General features: G+C 48.9%; 1 protein-coding gene across 1 annotated transcript in view; it reads left to right on the top strand.

Annotated features, from left to right (window-relative positions):
* LOC123767891 (ecdysone receptor) overlaps positions 1–12,055 on the top strand; it is a 579,936-nt gene that overhangs the window by 358,205 nt on the left and 209,676 nt on the right.

Raw genomic sequence — 12,055 nt, 5'->3', positions numbered from 1 at the left:
ACACGTGAGGAACACAAATGCGAACAAGCCAGAATGGTCCCCTGGACAATATGCAACTGAAAACTCACACCCCAGAAGTGACTCGAACCCATACTCCCAGAAGCAAGGAGTACAAGACGCCTTAATCCACTTGACCATCACGACCGGACAAAATGAGGTGATAGCCGAGGCTATTTGAACCACCCCACCGCCGGCACTCGGATAGTTATCTTGGGCATAGCATTTTACCAAATCACCTCATTCTTAGGGGCACACGTGAGGAACACAAATGCGAACAAGCCAGAATGGTCCCCTGGACAATATGCAACTGAAAACTCACACCCCAGAAGTGACTCGAACCCATACTCCCAGAAGCAAGGAGTACAAGACGCCTTAATCCACTTGACCATCACGAACGGACAAAATGAGGTGATAGCCGAGGCTATTTGAACCACCCCACCGCCGGCACTCGGATAGTTATCTTGGGCATAGCATTTTACCAAATCACCTCATTCTTAGGGGCACACGTGAGGAACACAAATGCGAACAAGCCAGAATGGTCCCCTGGACAATATGCAACTGAAAACTCACACCCCAGAAGTGACTCGAACCCATACTCCCAGAAGCAAGGAGTACAAGACGCCTTAATCCACTTGACCATCACGACCGGACAAAATGAGGTGATAGCCGAGGCTATTTGAACCACCCCACCGCCGGCACTCGGATAGTTATCTTGGGCATAGCATTTTACCAAATCACCTCATTCTTAGGGGCACACGTGAGGAACACAAATGCGAACAAGCCAGAATGGTCCCCTGGACAATATGCAACTGAAAACTCACACCCCAGAAGTGACTCGAACCCATACTCCCAGAAGCAAGGAGTACAAGACGCCTTAATCCACTTGACCATCACGACCGGACAAAATGAGGTGATAGCCGAGGCTATTTGAACCACCCCACCGCCGGCACTCGGATAGTTATCTTGGGCATAGCATTTTACCAAATCACCTCATTCTTAGGGGCACACGTGAGGAACACAAATGCGAACAAGCCAGAATGGTCCCCTGGACAATATGCAACTGAAAACTCACACCCCAGAAGTGACTCGAACCCATACTCCCAGAAGCAAGGAGTACAAGACGCCTTAATCCACTTGACCATCACGACCGGACAAAATGAGGTGATAGCCGAGGCTATTTGAACCACCCCACCGCCGGCACTCGGATAGTTATCTTGGGCATAGCATTTTACCAAATCACCTCATTCTTAGGGGCACACGTGAGGAACACAAATGCGAACAAGCCAGAATGGTCCCCTGGACAATATGCAACTGAAAACTCACACCCCAGAAGTGACTCGAACCCATACTCCCAGAAGCAAGGAGTACAAGACGCCTTAATCCACTTGACCATCACGACCGGACAAAATGAGGTGATAGCCGAGGCTATTTGAACCACCCCACCGCCGGCACTCGGATAGTTATCTTGGGCATAGCATTTTACCAAATCACCTCATTCTTAGGGGCACACGTGAGGAACACAAATGCGAACAAGCCAGAATGGTCCCCTGGACAATATGCAACTGAAAACTCACACCCCAGAAGTGACTCGAACCCATACTCCCAGAAGCAAGGAGTACAAGACGCCTTAATCCACTTGACCATCACGACCGGACAAAATGAGGTGATAGCCGAGGCTATTTGAACCACCCCACCGCCGGCACTCGGATAGTTATCTTGGGCATAGCATTTTACCAAATCACCTCATTCTTAGGGGCACACGTGAGGAACACAAATGCGAACAAGCCAGAATGGTCCCCTGGACAATATGCAACTGAAAACTCACACCCCAGAAGTGACTCGAACCCATACTCCCAGAAGCAAGGAGTACAAGACGCCTTAATCCACTTGACCATCACGACCGGACAAAATGAGGTGATAGCCGAGGCTATTTGAACCACCCCACCGCCGGCACTCGGATAGTTATCTTGGGCATAGCATTTTACCAAATCACCTCATTCTTAGGGGCACACGTGAGGAACACAAATGCGAACAAGCCAGAATGGTCCCCTGGACAATATGCAACTGAAAACTCACACCCCAGAAGTGACTCGAACCCATACTCCCAGAAGCAAGGAGTACAAGACGCCTTAATCCACTTGACCATCACGACCGGACAAAATGAGGTGATAGCCGAGGCTATTTGAACCACCCCACCGCCGGCACTCGGATAGTTATCTTGGGCATAGCATTTTACCAAATCACCTCATTCTTAGGGGCACACGTGAGGAACACAAATGCGAACAAGCCAGAATGGTCCCCTGGACAATATGCAACTGAAAACTCACACCCCAGAAGTGACTCGAACCCATACTCCCAGAAGCAAGGAGTACAAGACGCCTTAATCCACTTGACCATCACGACCGGACAAAATGAGGTGATAGCCGAGGCTATTTGAACCACCCCACCGCCGGCACTCGGATAGTTATCTTGGGCATAGCATTTTACCAAATCACCTCATTCTTAGGGGCACACGTGAGGAACACAAATGCGAACAAGCCAGAATGGTCCCCTGGACAATATGCAACTGAAAACTCACACCCCAGAAGTGACTCGAACCCATACTCCCAGAAGCAAGGAGTACAAGACGCCTTAATCCACTTGACCATCACGAACGGACAAAATGAGGTGATAGCCGAGGCTATTTGAACCACCCCACCGCCGGCACTCGGATAGTTATCTTGGGCATAGCATTTTACCAAATCACCTCATTCTTAGGGGCACACGTGAGGAACACAAATGCGAACAAGCCAGAATGGTCCCCTGGACAATATGCAACTGAAAACTCACACCCCAGAAGTGACTCGAACCCATACTCCCAGAAGCAAGGAGTACAAGACGCCTTAATCCACTTGACCATCACGACCGGACAAAATGAGGTGATAGCCGAGGCTATTTGAACCACCCCACCGCCGGCACTCGGATAGTTATCTTGGGCATAGCATTTTACCAAATCACCTCATTCTTAGGGGCACACGTGAGGAACACAAATGCGAACAAGCCAGAATGGTCCCCTGGACAATATGCAACTGAAAACTCACACCCCAGAAGTGACTCGAACCCATACTCCCAGAAGCAAGGAGTACAAGACGCCTTAATCCACTTGACCATCACGACCGGACAAAATGAGGTGATAGCCGAGGCTATTTGAACCACCCCACCGCCGGCACTCGGATAGTTATCTTGGGCATAGCATTTTACCAAATCACCTCATTCTTAGGGGCACACGTGAGGAACACAAATGCGAACAAGCCAGAATGGTCCCCTGGACAATATGCAACTGAAAACTCACACCCCAGAAGTGACTCGAACCCATACTCCCAGAAGCAAGGAGTACAAGACGCCTTAATCCACTTGACCATCACGACCGGACAAAATGAGGTGATAGCCGAGGCTATTTGAACCACCCCACCGCCGGCACTCGGATAGTTATCTTGGGCATAGCATTTTACCAAATCACCTCATTCTTAGGGTTCGAGTCACTTCTGGGGTGTGAGTTTTCAGTTGCATATTGTCCAGGGGACCATTCTGGCTTGTTCGCATTTGTGTTCCTCACGTGTGCCCCTAAGAATGAGGTGATTTGGTAAAATGCTATGCCCAAGATAACTATCCGAGTGCCGGCGGTGGGGTGGTTCAAATAGCCTCGGCTATCACCTCATTTTGTCCGGTCGTGATGGTCAAGTGGATTAAGGCGTCTTGTACTCCTTGCTTCTGGGAGTATGGGTTCGAGTCACTTCTGGGGTGTGAGTTTTCAGTTGCATATTGTCCAGGGGACCATTCTGGCTTGTTCGCATTTGTGTTCCTCACGTGTGCCCCTAAGAATGAGGTGATTTGGTAAAATGCTATGCCCAAGATAACTATCCGAGTGCCGGCGGTGGGGTGGTTCAAATAGCCTCGGCTATCACCTCATTTTGTCCGGTCGTGATGGTCAAGTGGATTAAGGCGTCTTGTACTCCTTGCTTCTGGGAGTATGGGTTCGAGTCACTTCTGGGGTGTGAGTTTTCAGTTGCATATTGTCCAGGGGACCATTCTGGCTTGTTCGCATTTGTGTTCCTCACGTGTGCCCCTAAGAATGAGGTGATTTGGTAAAATGCTATGCCCAAGATAACTATCCGAGTGCCGGCGGTGGGGTGGTTCAAATAGCCTCGGCTATCACCTCATTTTGTCCGGTCGTGATGGTCAAGTGGATTAAGGCGTCTTGTACTCCTTGCTTCTGGGAGTATGGGTTCGAGTCACTTCTGGGGTGTGAGTTTTCAGTTGCATATTGTCCAGGGGACCATTCTGGCTTGTTCGCATTTGTGTTCCTCACGTGTGCCCCTAAGAATGAGGTGATTTGGTAAAATGCTATGCCCAAGATAACTATCCGAGTGCCGGCGGTGGGGTGGTTCAAATAGCCTCGGCTATCACCTCATTTTGTCCGGTCGTGATGGTCAAGTGGATTAAGGCGTCTTGTACTCCTTGCTTCTGGGAGTATGGGTTCGAGTCACTTCTGGGGTGTGAGTTTTCAGTTGCATATTGTCCAGGGGACCATTCTGGCTTGTTCGCATTTGTGTTCCTCACGTGTGCCCCTAAGAATGAGGTGATTTGGTAAAATGCTATGCCCAAGATAACTATCCGAGTGCCGGCGGTGGGGTGGTTCAAATAGCCTCGGCTATCACCTCATTTTGTCCGGTCGTGATGGTCAAGTGGATTAAGGCGTCTTGTACTCCTTGCTTCTGGGAGTATGGGTTCGAGTCACTTCTGGGGTGTGAGTTTTCAGTTGCATATTGTCCAGGGGACCATTCTGGCTTGTTCGCATTTGTGTTCCTCACGTGTGCCCCTAAGAATGAGGTGATTTGGTAAAATGCTATGCCCAAGATAACTATCCGAGTGCCGGCGGTGGGGTGGTTCAAATAGCCTCGGCTATCACCTCATTTTGTCCGGTCGTGATGGTCAAGTGGATTAAGGCGTCTTGTACTCCTTGCTTCTGGGAGTATGGGTTCGAGTCACTTCTGGGGTGTGAGTTTTCAGTTGCATATTGTCCAGGGGACCATTCTGGCTTGTTCGCATTTGTGTTCCTCACGTGTGCCCCTAAGAATGAGGTGATTTGGTAAAATGCTATGCCCAAGATAACTATCCGAGTGCCGGCGGTGGGGTGGTTCAAATAGCCTCGGCTATCACCTCATTTTGTCCGGTCGTGATGGTCAAGTGGATTAAGGCGTCTTGTACTCCTTGCTTCTGGGAGTATGGGTTCGAGTCACTTCTGGGGTGTGAGTTTTCAGTTGCATATTGTCCAGGGGACCATTCTGGCTTGTTCGCATTTGTGTTCCTCACGTGTGCCCCTAAGAATGAGGTGATTTGGTAAAATGCTATGCCCAAGATAACTATCCGAGTGCCGGCGGTGGGGTGGTTCAAATAGCCTCGGCTATCACCTCATTTTGTCCGGTCGTGATGGTCAAGTGGATTAAGGCGTCTTGTACTCCTTGCTTCTGGGAGTATGGGTTCGAGTCACTTCTGGGGTGTGAGTTTTCAGTTGCATATTGTCCAGGGGACCATTCTGGCTTGTTCGCATTTGTGTTCCTCACGTGTGCCCCTAAGAATGAGGTGATTTGGTAAAATGCTATGCCCAAGATAACTATCCGAGTGCCGGCGGTGGGGTGGTTCAAATAGCCTCGGCTATCACCTCATTTTGTCCGGTCGTGATGGTCAAGTGGATTAAGGCGTCTTGTACTCCTTGCTTCTGGGAGTATGGGTTCGAGTCACTTCTGGGGTGTGAGTTTTCAGTTGCATATTGTCCAGGGGACCATTCTGGCTTGTTCGCATTTGTGTTCCTCACGTGTGCCCCTAAGAATGAGGTGATTTGGTAAAATGCTATGCCCAAGATAACTATCCGAGTGCCGGCGGTGGGGTGGTTCAAATAGCCTCGGCTATCACCTCATTTTGTCCGGTCGTGATGGTCAAGTGGATTAAGGCGTCTTGTACTCCTTGCTTCTGGGAGTATGGGTTCGAGTCACTTCTGGGGTGTGAGTTTTCAGTTGCATATTGTCCAGGGGACCATTCTGGCTTGTTCGCATTTGTGTTCCTCACGTGTGCCCCTAAGAATGAGGTGATTTGGTAAAATGCTATGCCCAAGATAACTATCCGAGTGCCGGCGGTGGGGTGGTTCAAATAGCCTCGGCTATCACCTCATTTTGTCCGGTCGTGATGGTAAAGTGGATTAAGGCGTCTTGTACTCCTTGCTTCTGGGAGTATGGGTTCGAGTCACTTCTGGGGTGTGAGTTTTCAGTTGCATATTATATATATATATATATATATATATATATATATATATATATATATATATATATATATATATATATATATATATATATATATATATATTGTGACGGGAAAGTGTTGGAGTGTTGATGTTCGGCAGTCCTCCAATGGCAGGTGTCAAAGCCTGGTCACACTTAAACAAAAATATAGACTGCTTGCCTGTTGTCTGTGGTAAGTGAGAGGGAGGAACACGTAAAACACAAAGTATGAACAATGAAACTTTAATATATTTACTTTAAACATAAATGAAAATAAAGACAAATCTCGGGGAGTTAAAAATTCAATGAAAATAATAAAGAACTGCAAAGACAATGAGAGACACAAAATTACAATGTTAAAATGGTGCTGAGAAAATCGGCTATGGCTGAAACCTCCCTTCGTATACGAGCTAATGAGCGAGTATGCCAGAGAGAGATGTCAACGCTAAGAGCACAAGGAATATTCTGAAGTTGATAGCTGGTCAGGCTCAGACATCGACTCGGGTAGAGGGCGCTGAGGTGCTGTGTGCAGGTGCGCGGCTGGCGAGTCACCAATCAGGTGCAGGCAAGCAGGTGAAGGGTAGTTAGCTGGTTTGATGACGAGCCAGCGTGTGGAGGGTGTGTGGAGTGGGGGGATCTTGGATATGTTTTGCCTCCTGGTCAAAACGTTTTGTGCTACTGGTGACGTATCTTGATTGTAGCATCTTATACATGTATCTTTGGCGTAACTTTAAGTAGGGAAGAGCAGGCTCAATCTCTCTTGAAAGAGATTATCGTCACAAAATATATATATATATATATATATATATATATATATATATATATATATATATATATATATATATATATATATATATATATATATATATATATATATATATATATATGCGAACAAGCCTGAATGGTCCCCAGGACATATGCAACTGAAAACTCACACCCCAGAAGTGACTCGAACCCATACTCCCAGAAGCAACGCATCTGGTATGTACAAGACGCCTTAATCCACTTGACCATCACGATGTCACCTCATTTTGTCCGGTCGTGATGGTCAAGTGGATTAAGGCGTCTTGTACATACCAGATGCGTTGCTTCTGGGAGTATGGGTTCGAGTCACTTCTGGGGTGTGAGTTTTCAGTTATATATATATATATATATATATATATATGTCGTACCTAATAGCCAGAACGCACTTCTCAGCCAACTATGCAAGGCCCGATTTGCCTAATAAGCCAAGTTTTCATGAAATAATATTTTTTCGACTACCTAACCTACCTAACCTAACCTAACCTAACATTTTCGGCTACCTAACCAAACCTAACCTATAAAGATAGGTTAGGTTAGGTTAGGTAGGGTTGGTTAGGTTCGGTCATATATCTACGTTAATTTTAACTCCAATGAAAAAAAATTGACCTCATACATAATGAAATGGGTAGCTTTATCATTTCATAAGAAAAAAATTAGAAAAAATATATTAATTCAGGAAAACTTGGCTTATTAGGCAAATCGGGCCTTGAATAGTAGGCCAAAAAGTGAGTTCTGGCTACTAGGTACGACATATATATATATATATATATATATATATATATATATATATATATATATATATATATATATATATATATATATATATATATATATAAAATACATACACACACATGGCCTTCGCGGCTGAGTGGACAGCGCTCAGGAGTCGTAGTCCTAAGGGCTCGGGTTCAATTCTTGACTTGACGGAAACAAATGGGTAGAGATATTTCACCTGATGCTCCTGTTCACCTAGCAGTAAATACGTACCTGGGAGTTAGGCATCTTCTACGGGCTGCATTCGGGGGATGTGTGTGTGTGTGTGTGTGTGTGTGTGTGTGTGTGTGTGTGTGTGTGTGTGTGTGTGTGTGTGTGTGTGTGTGTGTGTGTGTGAGTTAGAGAAAAACATATGTAGAATATATGTATGTTAAGAGGTTAGAAGGAAATAGGTCGGGAATTAGTATATTAGACAATCAACGGTTAGAAAGGCGGGGTCCAAGAGCTAAGAGCTGGATCCTGCAGGCACAAATAGTGAGGTGGGCGTGTCCACTTGGCTCACTGTTATGACCTTGTTAGCCTTGATCTTTCTCCTAGTACCGAGGTGGTTGGGCAGCCTGCTGGTGGGTGGTGGGTGGTGGGTGTGTGGGTGGTGGGTGTGTGGGTGGTGGGTGTGTGGGTGGTGGGTGTGTGGGTGGTGGGTGTGTGGGTGGTGGGTGGTGGGTGGTGGGTGGTGGGTGTGTGGGTGGTGGGTGGTAGGTGGTAGGTGGTGGGTGTGTGGGTGGTGGGTGGTAGGTGGTGGGTGGTAGGTGGTGGGTGTGTGGGTGGTGGGTGGTAGGTGGTGGGTGGTAGGTGGTGGGTGGTGGGTGTGTGGGTGGTAGGTGGTGGGTGGTGGGTGTGTGGGTGGTGGGTGGTAGGTGGTAGGTGGTGGGTGTGTGGGTGGTGGGTGGTAGGTGGTGGGTGGTAGGTGGTGGGTGTGTGGGTGGTGGGTGGTAGGTGGTGGGTGGTAGGTGGTGGGTGGTGGGTGTGTGGGTGGTGGGTGGTGGGTGGTAGGTGGTGGGTGGTAGGTGGTGGGTGGTAGGTGGTGGGTGGTGGGTGTGTGGGTGGTGGGTGGTGGGTGGTGGGTGGTGGGTGTGTGGGTGGTGGGTGGTGGGTGGTAGGTGGTGGGTGTGTGGGTGGTGGGTGGTAGGTGGTGGGTGGTAGGTGGTGGGTGTGTGGGTGGTGGGTGGTAGGTGGTGGGTGTGTGGGTGGTGGGTGTATGGGTGTGTGGGTGGTGGGTGTGTGGGTGGTGGGTGGTAGGTGGTGGGTGGTAGGTGGTGGGTGTGTGGGTGGTGGGTGGTAGGTGGTAGGTGGTGGGTGGTAGGTGGTGGGTGTGTGGGTGGTGGGTGTGTGGGTGGTGGGTGTGTGGGTGGTGGGTGGTGGGTGTGTGGGTGGTGGGTGTGTGGGTGGTGGGTGTGTGGGTGGTGGGTGGTAGGTGGTGGGTGGTAGGTGGTGGGTGGTAGGTGGTGGGTGTGTGGGTGGTGGGTGTGTGGGTGGTGGGTGTGTGGGTGGTGGGTGGTGGGTGTGTGGGTGGTGGGTGTGTGGGTGGTGGGTGTGTGGGTGGTGGGTGGTAGGTGGTGGGTGGTAGGTGGTGGGTGTGTGGGTGGTGGGTGTGTGGGTGGTGGGTGGTGGGTGTGTGGGTGGTGGGTGTGTGGGTGGTGGGTGGTAGGTGGTAGGTGGTGGGTGTGTGGGTGGTGGGTGTGTGGGTGGTGGGTGTGTGGGTGGTGGGTGTGTGGGTGGTGGGTGTGTGGGTGGTGGGTGTGTGGGTGGTGGGTGGTGGGCAGGCTGGTGGTGGGTGGTAGGTGGTGGGTGTGTGTGGGCGGGCAGGCTGGTGGATGGTGGGTGGGCAGGCTGGTGGATGAGACAGTGGGTGGTAGGACTGGAGGGCTGGGTTGGATGAGGTGAGGTATTCATCCACACCCTACATCATCCAGCTCAACTCTACCATGAATACCAAATACGCATAATAGTAAAAATCATCTAATTCTAATTATTTTGGCTTGCTAATTCTCTCATAGAAAACCAGGTTATAAAATATACATTTAGAAATCATAATGTATAGTATTACAACCTATCCTTCTGTTTAGAAGGATAGGTAGGAGTGAGGAGCGTGAGGATGACGGAACAAGGAGGGGGGGGGGGAAGGGTGTTAACAATGAATCACGACTTGACCCTAACTATCTGAACAGGGATGTAAGGTCACATTTAAGTAGTCTTAAGCAGTTAGTGGCTCGTTTACACTCCCTCCTTACTATCTTGAGGTTATCTTGAGATGATTTCGGGGCTTTAGTGGCCCCGCGGCCCGGTCCTCGACCAGGCCTCCACCTCCAGGAAACAGCCCGTGACAGCTGACTAACTCCCAGGTACCTATTTACTGCTAGGTAACAGGGGGCATCAGGATGAAAGAAACATTTTGCCCATTTCTCTCCGCCTCCACCGGGGATCGAACCCGGAACCTCAGGACTACGAATCGGAAGCGCTGTCCACGCAGCTATGTTTGGGATGCTGACAGCATGGTTGGCCACGCTGGTATTCAGGTACCACATACCAAACATATTATGATGGGTGGGAAAGGAAGGGAACTATCAGAGGGAAAGCGCCAAGCCTTTGCGACTATATAGCTAATGATGGGTGGACTCACACCCACCTATCCAATCTCACCCACTCTCCCACCCAATTTTACTCTCATCCACCCGCACAATCACCCATTACACCCACCCCCCCACTCATCCACCCAATCACCAACACCTCAATCCCACCGGAAAAAAATACCTTCTCATAATCTTTAACATTGTGTGTGCGTGTGTGTGTGTGTGTGTGTGTGTGTGTGTGTGTGTACTCACCTAGTTGTACTCACCTAGTTGTGTTTGCGGGGGTTGAGCTCTGGCTCTTTGGTCCCGCCTCTCAACCGTCAATCAACAGGTGTACAGATTCCTGAGCCTATCGGGCTCTGTCATATCTACACTTGAAACTGTGTATGGAGTCAGCCTCCACCACATCACTGCCTAATGCATTCCATTTGTCAACCACTCTGACACTAAAAAAGTTCTTTCTAATATCTCTGTGGCTCATTTGGGCACTCAGTTTCCACCTGTGTCCCCTTGTGCGTGTTCCCCTTGTGTTAAATAGACTGTCTTTATCTACCCTATCAATCCCCTTCAGAATCTTGAATGTGGTGATCATGTGTGTGTGTGTGTGTGTGTGTGTGTGTGTGTGTGTGTGTGTGTGTGTGTGCGCGCTCAATGAGGCGAAGAAGTTTGCAAATGTGGAAATATAAAACCAAGTTCACCTAAGCTTTCTTCAAGGTCGAAACTCGTGGCCTCGTACCGTGAACATTGGCCCTTTTATGCGGAGGTCAGATATACCGAGTCTCCATTCACATATAATTATTTACAACTTCACGCATGATCGTTTACTTATAATGTAAACCTCGAGAGAGAAAGAGAGAGAGAGAGAGAGAGAGAGAGAGAGAGAGAGAGAGAGAGAGAGAGAGAGAGAGAGAGAGAGAGAGAGAGAGAGAGAGCAGACGAATGGGCAGCTAGCACAAATTGGAGAAAGATGGGGAGAAGGGATAAGGTGTAACTAAACTAAATTCCACTACACAAGTTACGGTTTGGTTCAATTGAACGATGGGGTAGTAACCTTGAGAGCCGCTTCCTAAGCCGTGATAATGACAGCCTCCAATTATACGCGACTTACACGCTACAAAGCCGCCGGCAGAGAGCATTGTTTATGCTTTGCTGAGATTCCACGTGTGTGTGTGTTTGCGTGTGTGTGTGTGTTTGTGTGTGCTGATACAGCACCTGTTCCTGCCCCTTCAGGTGTCGTGGAGGCGACGACCCTCCATCCCCCTTGTAGTTTTCACCTTCATTTGTGGTGTTATTTGACACATAATGGCAGATATCTCCTTCCGGTGTTCCTAAAACTGAGATCACTTTCTGCCCCCTCACCTGTTTTAGTGATAGCCAGACACCTGTTGCTGGCCCACCATCTGTCCTCATGACAGTTGCATCAATCTCAACTATTCCATTAACTGCTCCATCTGTTGTGGCTACAACTACCACTACACACTTCCCACACATGTTCAGAAGTAGTCAGCCGGATACCTTTGGAGGTTAAGGTGTCTTACATACCCGGTAGCCGGCTTGAGGCTAGCTCCAGCCGGCTACAGGGGCTCTGTAGGG

Source organism: Procambarus clarkii, chromosome 86 (assembly GCF_040958095.1).
Source record: "Procambarus clarkii isolate CNS0578487 chromosome 86, FALCON_Pclarkii_2.0, whole genome shotgun sequence".
NCBI classification, from domain to species: Eukaryota; Metazoa; Arthropoda; class Malacostraca; order Decapoda; family Cambaridae; genus Procambarus; species Procambarus clarkii.
The sequence above is the reverse complement of the archived record's forward strand: the minus strand, read 5'-3'. Positions and strand labels throughout refer to the sequence as shown.